Source organism: Heptranchias perlo, chromosome 14, assembly GCF_035084215.1.
Source record: "Heptranchias perlo isolate sHepPer1 chromosome 14, sHepPer1.hap1, whole genome shotgun sequence".
In the NCBI taxonomy this organism is placed as follows: domain Eukaryota; kingdom Metazoa; phylum Chordata; class Chondrichthyes; order Hexanchiformes; family Hexanchidae; genus Heptranchias; species Heptranchias perlo.
Window position 1 is genome coordinate 3,819,925 of NC_090338.1, and position 21,356 is coordinate 3,841,280.

General features: G+C 44.8%; 1 protein-coding gene across 3 annotated transcripts in view; it reads right to left on the minus strand.

The window, feature by feature from the left end:
* The window catches only part of LOC137332261 (uncharacterized), a 173,260-nt gene that overhangs the window by 140,603 nt on the left and 11,301 nt on the right, over positions 1-21,356 (minus strand). Inside the window, exon 2 of one of the 3 annotated variants that reach the window (XR_010965619.1) lies at positions 20,736-21,059. The exons of the other annotated variants lie outside the window; for them this stretch is intronic. The gene's annotated coding sequence lies outside the window, so the exon portion shown is untranslated. The remainder of the gene's footprint in view (positions 1-20,735; positions 21,060-21,356) is intronic. 3 annotated transcript variants of the gene reach the window in all.

Here is a 21,356-nt window from a genome sequence, read left to right on the forward strand (position 1 = left end):
GCTGCAGATCCCACTGCTTGTTGATAAGCTAAATGCTGCTTGCTAGTTCATTTTACTGCAAGACTTGCCTCCATATTCGACTATTCTAATGCTCTCTTGGCTGGTCTCCATTCTCCACCTTCTGTAAACCAGCCCATCTAAATTTCTGCTGTCCATTTCCTATCCAACACCAAGTCACGTTCGCCCAACATCTGTCCCTGCTGACCTACATTGGCTGCCAATCCCCCAACGTCTCAAATGTAAAATTCTCACCTTGTGTTTAAATCCCCTCACGGCTTACCCCTTCCTATCTCTAACCTTCTCCAGCCCTATAACCCCCCAGAACTTTGTTCTTCCAACTCTGGCTTTTTGTGCATCACCCCTTCCTTTCACGTGCCTTCAGCCATCTAGGCCCCACACTCTGGAATTCCCTCTCAAAACCCTCCGCCTCACCTCCTCCCACTCCTCCTTTAAGCTCCTCCTTAAAACCTACCTCTTTGACCAAGCTTTTGGTCACCGCTGCTAATATCTCCTTTATCTCTGCATCCTTTATATGTTAAAGGCGCTATGTATGTGCTAAGAATATCCCAACACTGGACAAACAGGGGGCTCTAGGGGGGGAGGAGCTAAATACGATTAAAATCACTAAGGAATTGGTACTCAGCAAATTAATGGGACTCGAGGCGGATAAATCCCCTGGACCTGATGGCTTACATCCTAGGGTCTTGAGGGAAGTGGCAGTAGGGATTGTGGATGCTTTGGTGGTAATTTTCCAAAATTCTCTGGACTCGGCAAAGGTCCCGGCAGATTGGAAAACTGCTAATTATTTAAAAAGGGTAGTAGGCAGAAGGCTGGAAATTATAGACCAGTTAGCCTAACATCTGTGGTGGGTAAAATTTTGGAGTCTATTATTAAGGAGACAGTAGCGGAACATTTGGATAAACATAATTTAATAGGACAAAGTCAGCATGGCTTTACGAAGGGGAAGTCATGTCTGACAAATTTGCTTCAGTTCTTTGAGGACATAACGTACAGGGTGGATAAAGGGGAACCAGTGGACGTAGCGTATTTAGACTTCCAGAAGGCACTTGACAAGGTGCCACATAAAAGATTATTGCTCAAGATAAAGAATCACTGGATTCTGGCATGGGTGGAGGATTGGTTATCTAACAGGAAGCAGAGAGTTGGGATAAATGGTTCATTCTCGGACTGGCAACCAGTAGCCAGTGGTATTCCGCAGGGGTCGGTGCTGGGTCCCCAACTCTTTACAATCTATATTAACGATTTGGAGGAGGGGACCGAGTGTAACATATCAAAGTTTGCAGATGATACAAAGATGGGAGGGAAAGTAGAGAGTGAGGAGGACATAAAAAACCTACAAGGGGATATAGACAGGCTGGGTGAGTGGGCGGAGATTTGGCAGATGCAATACAATATTGGAAAATGTGAGGTTATGCACTTTGGCAGGAAAAATCAGAGAGCAAGTTATTATCTTAATGGCGAGAAACTGGAAAGTACTGCAGTACAAAGGGATCTGGGGGTCCTAGTGCAAGAAAATCAAAAGGTTAGTATGCAGGTGCAGCAGGTGATCAAGAAGGCCAACGGAATGTTGGCTTTTATTGCTGGGGGGATAGAATATAAAAACAGGGAGGTATTGCTGCAGTTATATAAGGTATTGGTGAGACCGCACCTGGAATACTGCATACAGTTTTGGTCTCCATACTTAAGAAAAGACATACTTGCTCTCGAGGCAGTACAAAGAAGGTTCACTCGGTTAATCCTGGGGATGAGGGGGCGGACATATGAGGAGAGGTTGAGTAGATTGGGACTCTACTCATTGGAGTTCAGAAGAATGAGAGGCGATCTTATTGAAACATATAAGATTGTGAAGGGGCTTGATCGGGTGGATGCGGTAAGGATGTTCCCAAGGATGGGTGAAACTAGAACGAGGGGGCATAATCTTAGAATAAGGGGCTGCTCTTTCAAAACTGAGATGAGGAGAAACTTTTTCACTCAGAGGGTAGTAGGTCTGTGGAATTTGCTGCCCCAGGAAGCTGTGGAAGCTACATCATTAAATAAATTTAAAACAGAAATAGACAGTTTCCTAGAAGTAAAGGGAATTAGGGGTTACGGGGAGCGGGCAGGAAATTGGACATGAATTTAGATTTGAGGTTAGGATCAGATCAGCCATGATCTTATTGAATGGCGGAGCAGGCTCGAGGGGCCGATTGGCCTACTCCTGCTCCTATTTCTTATGTTCTTATGTTAAGTTGGTGTTTAAAATTGCAAGGAATGTTGGAAATTGCAAGGGCTGCTGCTTTTTTGACCATGCAGAAAATCGAGCTGTGTCTTTAAAACACAGAATTGTTTTTAATATGATAACAGCAGGATTGGCCTTTCATACAGTTTGCCACAAATTCCTGCTTGTAATCCCTGCCCTCTTGGTCCAGTATAAGTGACAAGCTTAAACTGAATTCTGGTAGTTGCAGATCATCAAAGTGATGTAAACAGAGTGGCACTGGTGTGATCTGGGAGTCTGCTGCACAATGCAAACTGGAATGCAGCAGAACCTAAGACCCAGGCTTCAGAGAAAGGGACAGACCTGTGTGTGGGACATTTCTTGGAGCATTTTTAACATACAGTTAATGACTTTCATAGAATCATAGCGCATAGAAGGAGGCCATTCAGCCCATCGTGCCTGTGCCGGCTCTTTGAAAGGCAATTAGTCCCATTTACCTGCACTTTCCCCATAGCCCTGCAAATGTTTCCTTTTCAAGTATACAATTCCTTTTTAAAAGTTATTATTGAATCTGCTTCCACCACCATTTCAGGTAGTGCATTCCAGATCATAACAACTTGCTACGTTAAAAAAAAATTCTCCTCATCTGCCCCCTGATTCTTTTACCAATTATCTTAAATCTGTGTCCTCTGGTTACTGACCCTCCTGCCAGTGGAAACAGTTTAGAGAAACTTTGGAGTATTTTTTCCTGAATTACTTAACTTTTTATGTATTGATTAGTTTATAAATCTTATTTTTGCAGCTGTATATTCTGCTGAGTTGGAAATCAATATTGTGGAGGAAACATATTTGAAGAAAATTAATTAAGCAATGTGATAGGTACAATGTGTTGTAACTGCTGGCCTTAGAAAAACTTGTTTTTTCTATCATAATTGTTCGCTTTCGTATCAGTTTCTCCAACTGACCATAGGTGTTTTTTTCTTTTTAAAATGATTTTGCGTCAAACGCTGCTACTAAGCAGCTGAAGGCAGCAGGAGATGTGCCAACACCCAATGTGCACTACATCCAAACAAGCGCATACACGACAAAACTTTGTGCTCGTTTAAAAATGAATACCAATTCAATAAACAGCGATTTAAAAAAAATATATATATATATGTATATATTGATCTGAGCAAGCCCTCGCACCTGGTTGGTAGTTTTGATGTCTATATTTGAACAAATCAGCACGGTTAACTCTACAGAAAGTGGTTATTTAGGTGTCAGCCGTGGCTCAGTGGTAGCGTTCTCGCTGCTGAGTCAGAAGGCCGTGGGTTCAAGCCTCACTTCAGGGACTTGAGCACAAAATAGAGGCCGACACTCCAGTGTAGTACTGAGGGAGTGCTGCACTGTCTTTCAGATGAGACATTAAACCGAAGCCCTGTCTTCCCCCTCAGGTGGATGTAAAAGAAGAGGAGCAAGGGGAGTTCTCCCCGGTGTCCTGGCTAATATTTATCCCTCAACTAAAAACTGATTTTCTCATCATCATCACATTGCTGTTTGTGGGAGCTTGCTGTGTGCAAATTGGCTGCCGCGTTTCCTGCATTATGGTGACTACACTTCAAAAGTACTTAATTGGCTACAAAGTGCTTTGGGACGTCCTGGAGTCGTGAAAGGTGCTATATAAATGCAAGTTCTTTTCTTTCTTTTATTTGAGCCAATCAGAAAAGCATGATAGATCATTCGTACAATAGACCTATTTAAAGTGTGATGTGTACCGCACAAAAGAGTTTTGAGACACTTTTATATTAGTCTTAATTCGGATTCTAGTCGTCGGCTACTGATATTTATACTGTGAAATCCAGTTTGTGTGGACATGGTTTTACCCGGGTCTACAAGTTTGTTGCTGGTCTGCAGAAAACAGCTTTAATAGTGTAAATGTCAGGTGCTGCTTCATAGATAATCTACACTGTATTGCCATTGAGTTAGTATCTTACCAGAGGTTTGAGGACTTTAGTACTGGCTGGGAGGGAGATCAATATATCATGGTGGCATGTTTATCAGAAATGAAGATTTTTTTTTATTAATCAGGAATGCTGCAGCATGGAAACCAGAAGGTATTTGACACTGCTAACATTCTCACTTTCTGAAGTTTATTGTTAGTTATTTTGTATTTTCGGAACGGTGATCATGGTGCGGAAATCACTGCATAACCTTAAGTTTTACTACGGCTCCTTGGTGCCATGCTCAGTCTTTATGTTCAGGACAGTTACTTACCTCTGACTTTCAGCTCTTGCATGACCTCATCAGAGCCCTGATTCAGACATGGACATGAGCTGACTGACAGAGGAATGGTGCCCTTAACTAGTGAAACTTGAATTGAGTATTGGTGAATTACTGGCAGTTGATTCCGATTCTGGCCTCTTGCACGTCCCCGATTTTCATTGCTCCACCATTGGTGGCCGTACCTTCAGCTGCCTAGGCCCTAAGCTCTGGAATTCCCTTCGTAAACCGCTCCACTTCTCTATCTCTCCTTTAAAATGCTTCTTAAGACCTACCCCTTTGACCAAGCTTTTGGTCACCTGTCTACTATCTCCTTATGTGGCTCGGATAACGCTCGTGTGAAGCCCCTTGGGATGTTTTGCTATGTTCAGGCGCTCCACTATATAAATGCAAGTTGTTGTTTTTGTTAATGGCAATATTGGTGACTCCTTCCATCGCTTTACTGATGATGGGGAGGAGGCTGATCATTGGCCGGGTTAGATTTGTCCTACTTATTGTGGATAGGACCTGCTTCCATGTTGTTGGTTGGATGCCAATGTAATAATTGCATTGGAACAGCTTGGCTGGGCGGCATCTAGTTTTGGTGCATGGGTCTTCAATGCTACAGGTGGGATGTTGTCGGGGCCGATGACAACCTATTTCATCTTGTCCAGAACAGTAGAACCTGAGGACAAGGCCTGAGCTTGAAGGGAAGTAAATTCCAAACTAGTCTTCAGAAACAATATTTCAGTGAACGAGTGGTCAATCTATGGAACAGATTTCCTAGGGAGACGGTGAAAGCAGTTGGTATTGATACATTCAAATTAAAATTAAATAGATTTCTTTCAAAGAATAATATTTTGGGGTACAGTATATGAGTAATTTGAGACATGACGTGGTGAGTGTAACAGGCTCGGGAGAAACAGGTGACTTTGGACCTATGGTTCCCAAAACTGTCCACCACTGGGGTTTTCTTGTGTCATGCCTGGGTCTGTTGTAGACTAATTTGATAGAGATTTATTGCTATGATTAGTCACCAACTCCTTTATCATTGTTTGTTCCAAAATTGCTGCTGCTTCTAGCCTGAGCCCAATTTGCATTATGGGGAACTTCAACTTTCCTTTTATTAAATGGTCTGATGATGAACCATCTCGTGTCACGGGGAGAGTAGCTGAGACCTTTGTAAACACCATAAATGATTGTTTCTTCACACAGCATGTTGGTGAGACAACTTGGGATAAACAAATTCTAGATGTGTTTTTTAGCAGTGACCTTCGTGCTGTATCAAATCTCCATGTGGGGAACACCTGGACAGCTCTGATCATAATATCATTAGGTTTCATCTTACTGACCAATCCAAGGCCGCAGCCAATCTAATGCTGGTCCCAGATTTTAAGAGGACTAACTGTACAAAAATGGCTGAAGAACTGGCAAAAGTTGGCTGGGCAACTCTACTAGATAGGCAATCAAGAGGACCAATGAGTTCTATTTAAAACCAGAATGAAGCCATATATGTCCCAGTGGTTAAAAGAAGGGCATGAGGTAAAACAAAACCATTATGGTTGATGAGGAATGTACAGAGGCAAATTCGAACGAAACAGAAGGCATTCTACATTCTTACGGCCATTAACTCGCAGGAGAACAGGGAAAAGTATCGCATGCAATTAAGGAAGACCAAACAGCCATAAGATTAGCCAAGAAATCTCTGGATAAGAAGATGGTGCGTAATTATGGCAGTAATAGCAAAACCTTTTTTAGCTCTGTCAATAGTCAGATGACCATAAAAAACCGTATAACTCATAAAGGGCCAGTGAAGGATACTGCACGGCAGATTCAAATTGATTCTCAGGTTATGGCAGAGTTGCTAAATGACTATTTTGCATCCGTCTGTACTTCTGTAGATGATGCTGATGTTCCAGATGAGGGATGCTCAGTATTGAATAGCATTATTAGTATTAAAATAGATAGTAATGTCCTCTTGGATAGGTTAGGAAAGCTCAACATTGATAGGGCTCCAGGTGCGGATAATATCCATCCAAGGGTGATTAAAGGGATGGGACGGGTGCTCTGTGAGCCCCTTTCCCGTATCTTTAATAGTTCAGTAGCGTCAGGGAAAGTTCCCTTAGACTGGAAGCTGGTTCATGTAGTTGCTATTTTCAAAAAAGGGGACAAATCAGAGCCGGGGAACTACAGACCTATCAGCCTGGCATCCATTATTGGGAAGATGCTAGAAGGGATGGTAAGAGATGCCCTTTCTGATCACTGGGGAAAGGGATGGGGCCATTAGAAATATTCAACATGGCTTCTGATAAAATAGGTCGTGCCTAACAAATTTGATAGTTTTGTGAGGAAGTCACCAGGGTAGTGGATGAAGGTAATCCTGGACTACCTGGACTTTCAGAAAGCCTTTGATAAAGTACTTCACAAGATAGAATCTTGTGGTATCAGTAGAAATTTGACAAGCTGGATTAGGAATTGGTTCCAATCTAACAGCCAAAACGTTGTAGTCAATGGACGTGGTTCAGCTTGGAGACATGTTACTAGTGGTGTCCCCCAGGGATCGGTCCTGGGCCCACTACTCTTCACGGTCTTTGTTAATGGCCTGGACAGTGGTGTTGGGAGTATGGTAAGCAAGTTTGCAGATGACACCAAAATCTGTGCAAGGGTTAAGAGGGTAGAGGAGTGCAATCAAATCCAAAAAGATTTCGATGTGCCAGGGGAGTGGTCCACACATTGGCAAATGGCGTTTAATTTAGATAAATGTAGTGTCATGCATGTTGGTGGGGCCAACACAGAATACATGTATCATTTGCAGGGAACAATACTGAAAGAGGTTGGGTGAGAAAAATACCTTGATGTTATTGTGCACAGATCACTAAAGGTTAATGACCATTGAAGAGAAACTGTAGCTAAAGCTAACACTGTATTGTGTTGTATTACTAGAACCACTCAGTATAAATCAAAGGACACCATTTTGTCCCTATACAGGTCGCTGGTCAGATCGCATCTAGAGTACTGTGCCCAGTTTTGGTCCCAGCACATGATGGGTGATATAACGGTCCTGGAAAAGGTCCAGAGAAGAGCTACAAGACTGATTCCTAGCATAAAGAACCTCAGCTGCTCAGGAAAGCGCAAGGACCTTGGTCTATTTACTGTAGAGCAGCATAGACTCAGAGGTGACCTGATAGAGGCCTATAAAATAATTAAAGGGCTGGATAGTGTCCCAATTGATAGATTATTCCAGTTTAACAGGTTGGGAAGGACCAGGGACACGAGTTTAAACTATGGGAGAGTAGGAATAGACTGGGCGTTGGGCGGTTCGTCTTTTCCCAGAGAATAGTGAGTCTCTGGAATATATTGCCGGCTGGTGAGGTCGGTGCCGACTCTCTGCCTTCAAGAGGGAGCTGGACCAGTTCCTGACTGGGGCAGAGATCGCATCATAGAGAAGGTCAGTGTCTTTATAGATAACACTCGGTCCGTGTGATCTCCTGGACTGGTTTCGATCGCCTGAGGGGGTCGGAGAGGAACTTTAGAGTATTTTTTCCCTTATAGGCCCGGGGTTTTTTCTGTTCCTTGCCTCTGCCAGGAGATTACATGGCTGCGGGGGTGGGGGAAGGTCAGGGGAGGGAAGAAGTGTTTAGTCACGATGCTCCGGCCATCGTGGTGTGGGGCAGACTTGATGGACCAGTTGGTCTTTTCCTGCCTGTCAATTTTGTGTGTTTGTATTGTATCGTGCAATGGTAGAAGACGAAATAGATGGTCTTTTTTCATCTAGCAATTCCTATGTTCCTATAGTCTTCACTGTGTGCAGTGCACTCAGTCATTCCCTAATGTCTCACAGTGAACCAAATTGGCTGGACATTGGCATCCATGATGGCAGGGTCACAGGTGATGGCTGATTAGGATGATCTACTCAGCACTTCTGGATGAAGATGGATGCAGACACTTCAGTCCATCTCTTGTCCTGGGCTCCACCATGGTTGAGGATGGGAATGCTCGTGGAGTCTCCTCCTCCCATAATTTGCCTGAATGGTTCACCACCAATCTCAACTGCACATACTTTGATCCATTGTTTGTGAGAAAAATTAGCTCTGTTTATAACTTGCTACTTTTGTGTTTAGCGTGCAGGCAACCAGTGTTGTAGCTTCACTAGTTTGGCCACCTCATTCTAGGGTATGTTTGATGCTGCTCCTGGCATGTCCTTCCACCATGCGCATTGGGCCACTGTTGGTCTCCCAGCTTGATAATGGAGGAGTGAGGGGCCACAAGGTCACCGATTGTGTGAGAGAGGCCATTCGGCCCATCTTGTCTCATCTGTCCAGAATAGAACTTACAGTGCCCCAAAATAACATGCGTCTAGATCTTGAGTGAGTCTAAAATGTTTGCTTCCAACACCCCACCCGAGGGATCAGTCTCTTTTTTTAATTAATTCTCTGGAAGGTGCTCCCACAATGCTCCTAGGTCCGGATTTCCAGGATTTTGACACAGCAACGATGAAGGAACTGCAATATATTTCCAAGTTGAGATGGTATTTGACTTGGAGGGGAACGTGCAGGTGGTGTTGTTCCCACGCATCTGCTACCCTTGTCCTTCTAGGTGGTGGAGGTCGCGGGCTTGGGAGGTGCTGTCGAAGAAGCCTTGGCGAGTTGCTGCAGTGCATCTTGTGGATGGTACACACTGTAGCCACTTTTTTTTTATTCGTTCATGGGATGTGGGCGTCGCTGGCGAGGCCGGCATTTATTGCCCATCCCTAATTACCCTTGAGAAGGTGGTGGTGAGCCGGAGGTGAATGGAGTGAATGTTTAGGGTGGCGGATGGGGTGCCAATCAAGCGGGCTGCTTTGTCCTGAATGGTGTCGAGTTTCTTGAGTGTTGTGGGAGCTGCACTCATCCAGACAAGTGGAGAGTATTCCATCGCACTCCTGACTTGTGCCTTGGAGATGGTGGAAAGGCTTTGGGGAGTCAGGAGGTGAGTCACTCGCCGCAGAATACCCAGCCTCTGACCTGCTCTTGTCTAAAATGTTGATCATCCTTTAAGTGGAGATATTCTTCCTCGCATCGGTCTTTCACCAGTTTTAACCTATGGTTATTGCTCCAGATCCATCCTTTCTGTACCATTCAGTGTCTCATACATAACTCTTAGATTTTGCTGTGATGTTTTAAAAGTGAACGATAAGGTACTTTGGCTGTTTGGAATTCAGATCGCAATATCAGTAAGCAATCAATTCGATTTATTAGAATCAATGCTAATAAAAACAAGACTTCAGGCCAAGTCCAGGCATCAGGTCTTCCAGATTTTAATTATCAGATATCGCTCCTATAACTCAAGAAATTTCTCACCTGTTTACTGTTTGCATTTTTTAATAACAGGTTCCATTTTTGCAGCAGCTTTACAAACCATTTCTTTTTTAAAAAAAATAAAAATATGAGCTACCATTGGTGTTACACAGGACAGCATAGACCAGCTGTTCAGAGTTTTAATGAGGTCAGGTCAATAAAATAGATTGTTTTTAAGGAACTAGTTGAAGTTTAAAATGGCCCAGATTGTTCAGTCTCCAGGCATCAGTGGGGAAGATTTCCTATTTGTCATTTGCGGTGAAATTGAAAGTGCGGTTTTGACGATTAAATTATTTAAAGACAATCTCCCTTAGTTTCCCTGTTCTCTGATTCACCAAATTCAAGCTCCTTGTCCTTGTCTACAAATCCTTCCGCAGCTTCACCCATCTCTATCTCTGCGACCTCCTCCAAACTTACATGCCAGCACAAAAACTTGCATTTATCATAGAATCATACAGCACAGAAAGAGGCCATTCGGCCCATCGTGCCCGTGCTGACTCTTTGAAAGAGCTATTCAATTAGTCCCACTCCCCTGCCCTTTCCCCATACCCCAGCAAATTTCTCCTTTTCAAATATTTATCCAATTCTCTTTTGAAAGTTGCTATTGAATCTGCTTTCACCACACTTTCAGGCAGCGCATTCCAGCTCATAACCGCTCGCTGTGTAAAAGAAGTTTCTCCTCATTTCCCTCAGGCTTTTTTTGCCAATGATCTTAAATCTGTGTAATCTGGTTACCGACTCTCCTGCCATTGGAAACAGTTTCTTAACGCCTTTAACCTCCTAAAACCATTAACAGACATGAGAAAAATAGATGCCATAGCTTGCAAGCAAGAGGTTAGTAAGGGCGGCTGAAGGCTTGCTCAGAAAATGAGTTTTCAGAAGGTTAGTACGGAGGGGTTTAGAGAGGGGAAATCCAGAGTATCACCCAGGCATCTGAAGGCATTTGCTGCCATGGTGGGGTGAAAGGAGGAGGTAATGCACAGGGCCAGAGTCAGAGGGATGAAGTGTTTGTGGGGAATGTAGGGCTGGAGAAGATTGTAGAGGTAGGGTCGGCTAGGCCACAGAGGGATTTAAAGATGAACAATTTAAATTCAATTTGTTGGGGCAAGGGGAACTATCCAATTAGTCCCACTCCCCCTGTCTTTCCCCACAGCCCTGCAAATCATAGAAAGGTAAAATCCTAGAAAGGTTACAGCTCGGAAGGAGGCCATTCAGCCCATCAAGTCCACGCCGGCTCAATGCAAGAGCAATCCAGCTGGTCCCACTCCCCCCGCCCTATCCCCGTAGCCCTGCAATTTTTTTAATTTCAAGTACTTATCCAGTTCCCTTTTGAAGGCCATGATTGAATCTGCCTCCACCACCCCCTCGGGCAGTGCATTCCAGATCCTAACCACTCACTGTGTAAAAAAGTTTTTCCTCATGTCACCTTTGGTTCTTTTGCCAATCACCTTAAATCTATGCCCTCTGGTTCTTGACCCTTCCGCCAATGGGAACAGTTTCTCTCTACTCTGTCTAGACCCTTCATGATTTTGAACACCTCTATCAAATCTCCTCGCAACCTTCTCTGTTCCAAGGAGAACAACCCCAGCTTCTCCAGTCTATCCACATATCTAAAGTCCCTCATCCCTGGAATCATTCTAGTAAATCTCTTCTGCACCCTCTCTCTAAGGCCTTCACATCTTTCCTAAAGTGCGGTGCCCAGAACTCGACACAATACTCCAGTTGTGGCCTAACCAGTGTTTTATAAAGGTTCATCATGACTTCCTTACTTTTGTACTCTATGCCTCTATTTATAAAGCCCAGAATCCCGTATGCTTTTTTAATTGCTTTCTCAACCTGCCCTGCCACCTTCGATTTGTGCACATATGCCCCAGATCTCTCTGTTCCTGTAGACCTTTTAGAATTGTGCCCTTTAGTTTATATTGCTTCTCCTCACTCTTCCTACTGAAATGTATTACTTCACATCTTTCTGCGTTAAATTTCATCTACCACGTGTCCGCTCATGCCACCAGCCTTAAATTTCTCCTTTTCAAGTATTTATCCAATTCCCTTTTGAAAGTTACCATTGAATCTGCTTCCTCCATCATTTCAGGCAGCGCATTCCAGAGAAAAATAAACGTGACAAGCTACAGCGTTTAAACATTGATATACCCATCTAAAATTCTGTTTTTAGTGTTTATTTCAGTCGTTGTGGGGTTAATACAAAAGTAAACCTATCCCTGGTGCTTGAGTAGAATTGCTACTGTAATACTAGTGTTTGTTTCAGCAACATGGGCTTATATCAGCAAACCAACTCAGTCACCAGTGAGAGTTGGGCGGGAGTCTCCCCGAGTCTGTCAGCTGTCTGAAGGGTGATTCAATCGCCTGTAACGTAATTGGGAGAATTCCAAGTTGTTGATCAGTAACTTTTCTAGAAGAGTGCTTGGACTTCACAATCCAGCCTGGAGCCAGCAGCAGGTGTCAGAGTAAAACCCACAGCCTCACAATACCTGCAGCTTTACTGAAACAAAAAAAACCCAGAACAGGCCAGACGCACGGCAGCAGGTGGGGCCGTGGACACTGTGGAGAGGACAGACAAGTTTAATGTTTCGGATGTGGCCCCTTCATCAGAAATGGTGAACCCAGTTCTGATGAGGTGTCCAGACAGGAAAAGGAGGAGGCCATTCAGCCCCTCGAGTCTGTTCCACCATTCAATTAGGTCAGGGCTGATCTGTATCTTAACTCCATCTACCCGCCTTGGTTCTGTAACCCTTAATACCCTCGCCCAACAAAATTCTATCAATTTCAATTTCGAAATTTTCAATTGACCCCCAGCCGTTACCGCTCGTTGGGGGAGAGAGTTCCAGATTTCCACTCCCCTTTGTGTGAAGAAGTGCTTCCTGACACCACCCCTGAACGGCCGAGCTCTAATTTTAAGATTATTCCTCCTTGTTCTGGACTCCCCCCACCAGAGGAAATAGTTTCTCTCTATCCAACCTAACAAATCCTTTAATCATCTTAAACACAAATCACTAAAAGTAGCGACGCAGGTTAATAAGGCCATAAAAATGTGAACCAAGCACTGGGGTTCATTTCTAGAGGGATAGAATTGAAAAACAAGGAAGTTGTGTTAAACTTATATAGAACCTTGGTTAGACCACACTTGGAGGATTGTGCACAGTTCTGGTCTCCATATTATAAAAAGGATATAGAGGCACTGGAGAAGGTGCAAAAAGGATTCACAAGGATGATACCGGAACTGAGAGGATATTCTTATCAGGGAAGGACAAACAAGCTGGGGCTCTTTTCTCTTTTTAAAAAAAAGAGAAGGCTGAGGGGTGACCTGATAGAGCTTTAAGATAATGAAAGGGTTTGATAGGGTAGACGTAGAGAAAATGTTTTCACTTTTAAGGGAGTCCAAATCTAGAGGTCATAAATATAAAATAGTAGCTACTAAATCCTGTAGTGAATTCGGGTTAGAATGTGGAACACACTACCACGAGGAGTAGAATCATAGAAAGGTTACAGCACGGAAGGAGGCCATTCGGCCCATCGAGTCCGTGCCGGCTCTTGGCAAGAGCAATCCAGCAAGTCCCACTCCCCCGCCCTATCCCCGCTTTTTTCCTTTCAAGTACTTATCCAGTTCCCTTTTGAAAGCCATGATCGAATCTGCCTCCACCTCCCCTTCGGGCAGTGTATTCCAGATCATAAACACTCGCTGTGTAAAAAAGTTTTTCCTCATGTCACCTTTGGTTCTTTTGCCAATCACCTTAAATCTATGCCCTCTGATTCTTGACCCTTCTGCCAATGGGAACAGTTTCTCTCTATCTACTCTGCTAGACCCTTCATGATTTTGAATACCTCTATCAAATCTCCTCTCAACCTCCTCTGTTCCAAGGAGAAAAACCCCAGCTTCTCCAGTCTATCCAGGTAACTAAAGTCCTTCATCCCTGGAATCATTCTAGTAAATCTCTTCTGCACCCTTTCTAAGGACTTCACATCCTTCTTAAAGTGTGGTGCCCAGAGCTGGACACAATACTCCAGTTGTGGCTGAACCAGTGTTTTATAAAGGTTCATCATAACTTCCTTGCTTTTGTACTTTATGCCTCTATTTATAAAGCCCAGAATCCCATATGGATTTTAACCGCTATCTCAACCTGCCCTCCACTTTCAATGATTTGTGTACATACACCCCCAGATCTCTATGTTCCTGTAACCCTTTTAGAATTGTGCCCTCTAGTTTATATTGCCTCTCCTCATTCTTCCTACTGAAATGTATCACCTTGCATTTTTCTGCACTAAATTTCATCTGCCACGTGCCCGCCCATTCCACCAGCCTGTCCATATCCTCTTGAAATCTCTCACTATCCTCCTCGCTGTTTACTACACTTCCAAGTTTTGTGTCATCTGCAAATTTTGAAATTGTGCCCTGTACACCCAAGTCCAAGTCATTAATATATATATCAGGAAAGGTAGTTGAGGCAAATTGCATAGATGCATTTAAGGGGAATCTAGATAAACACCTAAGGGAGAAAGGAATAGAAGGGTATCCTGATAGGGTTCGATGAAGTAGAGAGGGAGGAGCATAAACACCAGCATAGGCCATTTGGGCCGAATGGCCTACTTCTGTGCCTTAGTCATTCCTTAATCTTCTATACACAAGGGAATACAAGCCGTGTCTATGCAAATTGGCCTCATAATTTAACCCTTTTAGCCCCAGTATCATTGTGGTGAATCTGCGCTGCACCCCCTCCAAGGCCAGTATATCCTTCCTGAGGTGCAGTGCCCAGAACTGAATGCAGTATCTCCAGATGGGGTCTGACCAGAGCTTTTATATAACTGTAACATAACATCCATCCTTTTGCATTCCAGCCCCTTTGAGATAAAGGCCAACATTCCATTAGCCTTTTTAATTATGAAACCTTAACTCATCTGTTCTCCCCACAGAAGCTGCCTGACCTGCTGACTGTTTCCAGCATCTTCCATTGTTCTCTTGAACTCCCAGCATCCGCAGACTTTCTGCTTCCCGCAACTTTACTGTTTTTGCTGCTCACTGTCACCCTCTAATGGCAAAAACCTCATCCTGCAGCATTACAACCCAGGCAGACTCCTCGTGGAATGTCCAGGACCCCCCCCCCACCTCCATCAGATTCTATTCTGTGTCTAATGGAGAGGTGATGGTGTTGTAATCCGTTGTAGAACTCAATGTTACATTGTGCATTTTATGCTGGTTTATAGTAAAATACAGTCACCAGAAACCTCGGTGTTAAATGATCGTTTCTCTGCATCTACCCTATTTCCTCTGGTGGGGCGAACCCAAAAAAGGGGGCAATGAGGTTGTTAGTTTTTAAGATTTAATTATTTACAGTCCACACTGCTTATCGCGGGCATGTTTGTGGGAACTGGATTTACCCACTTTACGCGATGGCCTGTGTAACGTTTGACAAGCTTTACGGTGAGCTCATAAAATAATGCCAGTGCCACTACTTTTAATAAGTGTAAGGAGTGTCACCAAGTTCTGAGGGCTGGCAGAGAGCAGCGTCACATCACATCGCATCGCATGTCAGCAACTTTAACTTGAAAGCCGCTGGTCAATTTCAAAGTTCCTTAACCGCTGTTTGTGAATGTCTCAAATTAACGTTTAATAAGGAGGTGATTCAAAGAAGGCAGTACAGCTGCTGAGTACATTTGGTCTGAAAGTCTCGACTTCGCTAAAGAAGATACTCAACCAGATTCCTTTTTTTACCGATGTACATTAAACCAATGCCCCGGGGGAACGGCGGTGGACAGAAGGTGATCCCTCCCCAAACATCTGCTCGAAATAACCAGCCCCCTTAATACGGTTTAAGCTTTGTAATTGACGGCTATGGTGATGGCAAATGATTACCGCAGCTGTCCAGGATAAGCAGGGACGGTGTAAGTAGTGGGGACTGTACATAGAATTGCATAATATTTACAGCACAGAAGCAGGCCATTCGGCCCAACTGGTCTATGCCGGCGTTTATGCTCCACACGAGCCGCCTCCTCCCACCCTACTTCATCTCCCCCTATAAAGCTGTGGTTAGACTCCATTGAGAGTACTCCGTTCAGTTCTGGGCACTGCACCTCAGGAGGGATATATTTGCCTTGGAGGGGTGTGAAGCGCAGATTTATCAGAATGAAATTATGAGGACAGGTTGCACAGACTGGGCTTGTAGTCCCTTGAGTTTAGAAGATTAAGGGGTGATCTAATTGAGGTGTTTAAGATGATCAAAGGAGTTGATAGGGTCGATAGAGAGAAACTATTCCCTCTGGTGGGGGGAGTCCAGAACAAGGGGGCAGAACCTTAAAATTAGAGCCAGGCCGTTCAGGGGTGATGTCAGGAAGCATTTCTTCACACAAAGGGGAGTGGAAATCTGGAACTCTCTCCCTCAAAAAGCTGTTGAGGCCGGGGGTCAATTGAAAATTTCAAAACTGAGGTTGATAGATTTTTGTTAGGCGAGGGTATTAAGGGTTACAGAACCAAGGCGGGTAGATGGAGTTAAGATACAGATCAGCTGTGATCCAATTGAATGGCGGAACAGACTCAAGGGGCTGAATGACTGCCTTCTGTTCCTGTGTTGCTATCAACATATTCTTCTATTCCTTTCTCCCTCGTGTACTTATCTAGCTTCCCCTTTAAATGCATCGTGTAGTCATGGGACTGCGGTTATTGGCGTAAACGTACCCATAAATCGCTTCTTTTGGAAAGCAGAAAGCATTTATAGAATCATAGAATCATAGAAGTTACAACATGGAAACAGGCCCTTCGGCCCAACATGTCCATGTCGCCCAGTTTATACCACTAAGCTAGTCCCAATTGCCTGCACTTGGCCCATATCCCTCGATACCCATCTTCCCCATGTAACTGTCCAAATGCTTTTTAAAAGACAAAATTGTACCCGCCTCTACTACTGCCTCTGGCAGCTCGTTCCAGACACTCACCACCCTTTGAGTGAAAAAATTGCCCCTCTGGATCCTTTTGTATCTCTCCCCTCTCACCTTAAATCTGTGCCCCCTCGTTATAGACTCCCCTACCTTTGGGAAAAGATTTTGACTATCGACCTTATCTATGCCCCTCATTATTTTATAGACTTCTATAAGATCACCCCTTAACCTCCTACTCTCCAGGGAATAAAGTCCCAGTCTGTCTAACCTCTCCCTGTAAGTCAAACCATCAAGTCCCGGTAGCATCCTAGTAAATCTTTTCTGCACTCTTTCTAGTTTAATAATATCCTTTCTATAATAGGGTGACCAGAACTGTACACAGTACTCCAAGTGTGGCCTCACCAATGCCCTGTACAACTTCAACAAGACATCCCAACTCCTGCATTCAATGTTCTGACCAATGAAACCAAGCATGCTGAATGCCTTCTTCACCACCCTATCCACCTGTGACTCCACTTTCAAGGAGCTATGAATCTGTACTCCTAGATCTCTTTGTTCTATAACTCTCCCCAACGCCCTACCATTAACGGAGTAGGTCCTGGCCCGATTCGATCTACCAAAATGCATCACCTCACATTTATCTAAATTAAACTCCATCTGCCATTCATCGGCCCACTGGCCCAATTTATCAAGATCCCGTTGCAATCCTAGATAACCTTCTTCACTGTCCACAATGCCACCAATCTTGGTGTCATCTGCAAACTTACTAACCATGCCTCCTAAATTCTCATCCAAATCATTAATATAAATAACAAATAACAGCGGACCCAGCACCGATCCCTGAGGCACACCGCTGGACACAGGCATCCAGTTTGAAAAACAACCCTCGACAACCACCCTCTGTCTTCTGTCGTCAAGCCAATTTTGTATCCAATTGGCTACCTCACCTTGGATCCCATGAGATTTAACCTTATGTAACAACCTACCATGCGGTACCTTGTCAAATGCTTTGCTGAAGTCCATGTAGACCACATCTACTGCACAGCCCTCATCTATCTTCTTGGTTACCCCTTCAAAAAACTCAATCAAATTCGTGAGACATGATTTTCCTCTCACAAAACCATGCTGACTGTTCCTAATTAGTCCCTGCCTCTCCAAATGCCTGTAGATCCTGTCCCTCAGAATACCCTCTAACAACTTACCCACTACAGATGTCAGGCTCACTGGTCTGTAGTTCCCAGGCTTTTCCCTGCCGCCCTTCTTAAACAAAGGCACAACATTTGCTACCCTCCAATCTTCAGGCACCTCACCTGTAGCGGTGGATGATTCAAATATCTCTGCTAGGGGACCCGCAATTTCCTCCCTAACCTCCCATAACGTCCTGGGATACATTTCATCAGGTCCCGGAGATTTATCTACCTTGATGCGCGTTAAGACTTCCAGCACCTCCCTCTCTGTAATATGTACACTCCTCAAGACATCACTATTTATTTCCCCAAGTTCCCTAACATCCATGCCTTTCTCAACCGTAAATACCGATGTGAAATATTCATTCAGGATCTCACCCATCTCTTGTGGTTCCGCACATAGATGACCTTGTTGATCCTTAAGAGGCCCTACTCTCTCCCTAGTTACCCTTTTGCCCTTTATGTATTTGTAGAAGCTCTTTGGATTCACCTTTGCCTGATCTGCCAAAGCAATCTCATATCCCCTTTTTGCCCTCCTGATTTCTCTCTTAACTCTACTCCGGCAATCTCTATACTCTTCAAGGGATCCACTTGATCCCAGCTGCCTATGCATGTCATATGCCTCCTTCTTATTTTTGACTAGTGCCTCAATCTCCCGAGTCATCCAAGGTTCCCTACTTCTACCAGCCTTGCCCTTCACTTTATAAGGAATGTGCTTACACTGAACCCTGGTTAACACACTTTTGAAAGCCTCCCACTTACCAGACGTCCCTTTGCCTGCCAACAGACTCTCCCAATCAACTTCTGAAAGTTCCTGTCTAATACCATCAAAATTGGCCTTTCCCCAATTTAGAATTTTAACTTTTGGGCCAGACCTATCCTTCTCCATAGCTATCTTAAAACTAATGGAATTATGATCACTGGTCCCAAAGTGATCCCTCACTAACACTTCTGTCACCTGCCCTTCCTTATTTCCCAAGAGGAGGTCAAGTTTTGCCCCCTCTCTAGTCGGGCCATCCACATACTGAATGAGAAATTCCTCCTGAATACACTCAACAAATTTCTCTCCATCCAAGCCCCTAATGCTATGGCTGTCCCAGTCAATGTTGGGAAAGTTAAAGTCCCCTACTATTACCACCCTATTTTTCTTGCAGCTGTCTGTAATCTCCTTACATATTTGCTCCTCAATTTCCCGTTGACTATTTGGGGGTCTGTAGTACAATCCTATCAAAGTGATCTCTCCCTTCTTATTTTTCAGTTCTACCCATATGGACTCAGTGGGCGAACCCTCGGATATATCCCCTCTCACTACTGCCGTGATGTTCTCCCTAATCAAGAACGCAACTCCCCCTCCTCTCTTACCTCCTGCTCTATCTTTCCTATAGCATCTGTACCCTGGAACATTGAGCTGCCAGTCCTGCCCCTCCCTTAGCCATGTTTCAGTAATAGCTATAACATCCCAGTCCCATGTACCCATCCATGCCCTGAGTTCATCTGCCTTGCCCATCAGACTTCTTGCATTGAAATAAATGCAGTTTAATCTAGTCTTCCCTTGGTCTTTGCCCTGCTTTCTCAGACCATCTGTCCGGTCATGTTCTGTACACTCTCCCTTACTGCCTTTTGTTTCTGTCACCACTTTATTTCCCACTGACTTCCTGCATCGGTTCCCATCCCCCTGCCACATTAGTTTAAACCCTCCCCAACAGCACTAGCAAACACTCCCCCTAGGACATTGGTTCCAGTCCTGCCCAGATGCAGACCGTCCAATTTGTACTGGTCCCACCTCCCCCAGAACCGGTTCCAATGGCCCAGGAATTTGAATCCCTCCCTCTTGCACCATCTCTCAAGCCACGTATTCATCTTAGCTATCCTGTCATTCCTACTCTGACTAGCCCGTGGCACTGGTAGCAATCCTGAGATTACTACCTTTGAGGTCCTACTCTTTAGTTTAACTCCTAACTCCCTAAATTCAGCTTGTAGGACCTCATCCTGTTTTTTACCTATATCGTTGGTGCCTATATGCACCACGACAACTGGCTGTTCACCCTCCCCCTCCAGAATGTCCTGCAGCCGCTCCGAGACATCCTTGACCCTTGCACCAGGGAGGCAACATACCATCCTGGAGTCTCGGTTGCGTCCGCAGAAACGCCTGTCTATTCCCCTTACAATCGAGTCCCCTATCACTATAGCTCTGCCACTCTTTTTCCTGCCCTCCTGTGCAGCAGAGCCAGCCACGGTGCCATGAACCTGGCCACTGCCACCTTCCCCTGGTGAGCCATCTCCGCCAACAGTATCCAAAACGGTATACCTGTTTTGGAGGGAGATGACCGCAGGGGACCCCTGCACTGCCTTCCTACTCTTCCTCTGTCTGTTGGTCACCCATTCACTATCTCCCTCAGTAATTTTTATCTGCGGTGTGACCAACTCACTGAACGTGCTATCCACGACTTTCTCAGCATCGCGGATGCTCCAAAGTGAGTCCATCCGCAGCTCCAGAGCCGTCAAGCGGTCAAACAATAGCTGCAGCTGGACACACTTCCCGCAGGTGAAGGAATCAGGGATACAGGAAGGATCCCTGAATTCCCACATCCCACAAGAGGAACATGACACGGCGCTGGGATCTCCTGCCATGACTTAACCCTTAAATTAGCTTAAGAACAACTACAGTGTCAAGAGAAAAAAAAAGGAAAGAAAAACTACTTACCACTCCCTTTAAGGAGTTTACTCCTTTAAATTGTTCTCAATTTAGAGAATGTTAACTACACTAGGGACCTTGATTCACTAAAAAATAAACGCTACTTCCTATAAGACCTGCAGACCTTCCCTTTCCTTTCACTTTAGTTACTGTCGATAAGTAGAAATACTCACCTGAACCTACTCACCAATCAGGTGCCTCCCCTGTGTCGCGTCCCGATCTGATTCCTGACGTCACTTCGAACTCGGTCGCAGCTCCGCTCGGCTCCTCTCAGCTGTTCTCAGCGCTCTGAAATCCCGCCTTTTATCGGACGCTCCCTCCGCTCGGCTCGGCTCCTCTCAGCTGTTCTCAGCGCTCTGAAATCCCGCCTTTTATCGGACGCTCCCTCCGCTCGGCTCGGCTCCTCTCAGCGCTCTGAAATCCCGCCTTTTATCGGACGCTCCCTCCGCTCGGCTCGGCTCCTCTCAGCTGTTCTCAGCACTGTCGCCCCTTTCATCCTAGATATGAAATAAAACCATGCGCACTTAGTTTTTTTTTCCCTGTGTGTGTTTTCCAGGTGGTCAGAGTGTAAACGGTTACTCCAGCCCCCGGCAGACGATGTTGTACGAGCTTGAGCTGTCAGCCATTCAGCCTTCCATTGGCCGCTGTGACGACACCAAATTGTGAGGCCCGATTCTACCCCGCCGGATTTCAGACCAGTCTCAGCCTTTACCGCACAAAAAACAAAATAAGCTGAGATATGTCAAACATTCTCTCTCCGCTCTTGGGATCGTGATCAAATGCACCAAAACGTA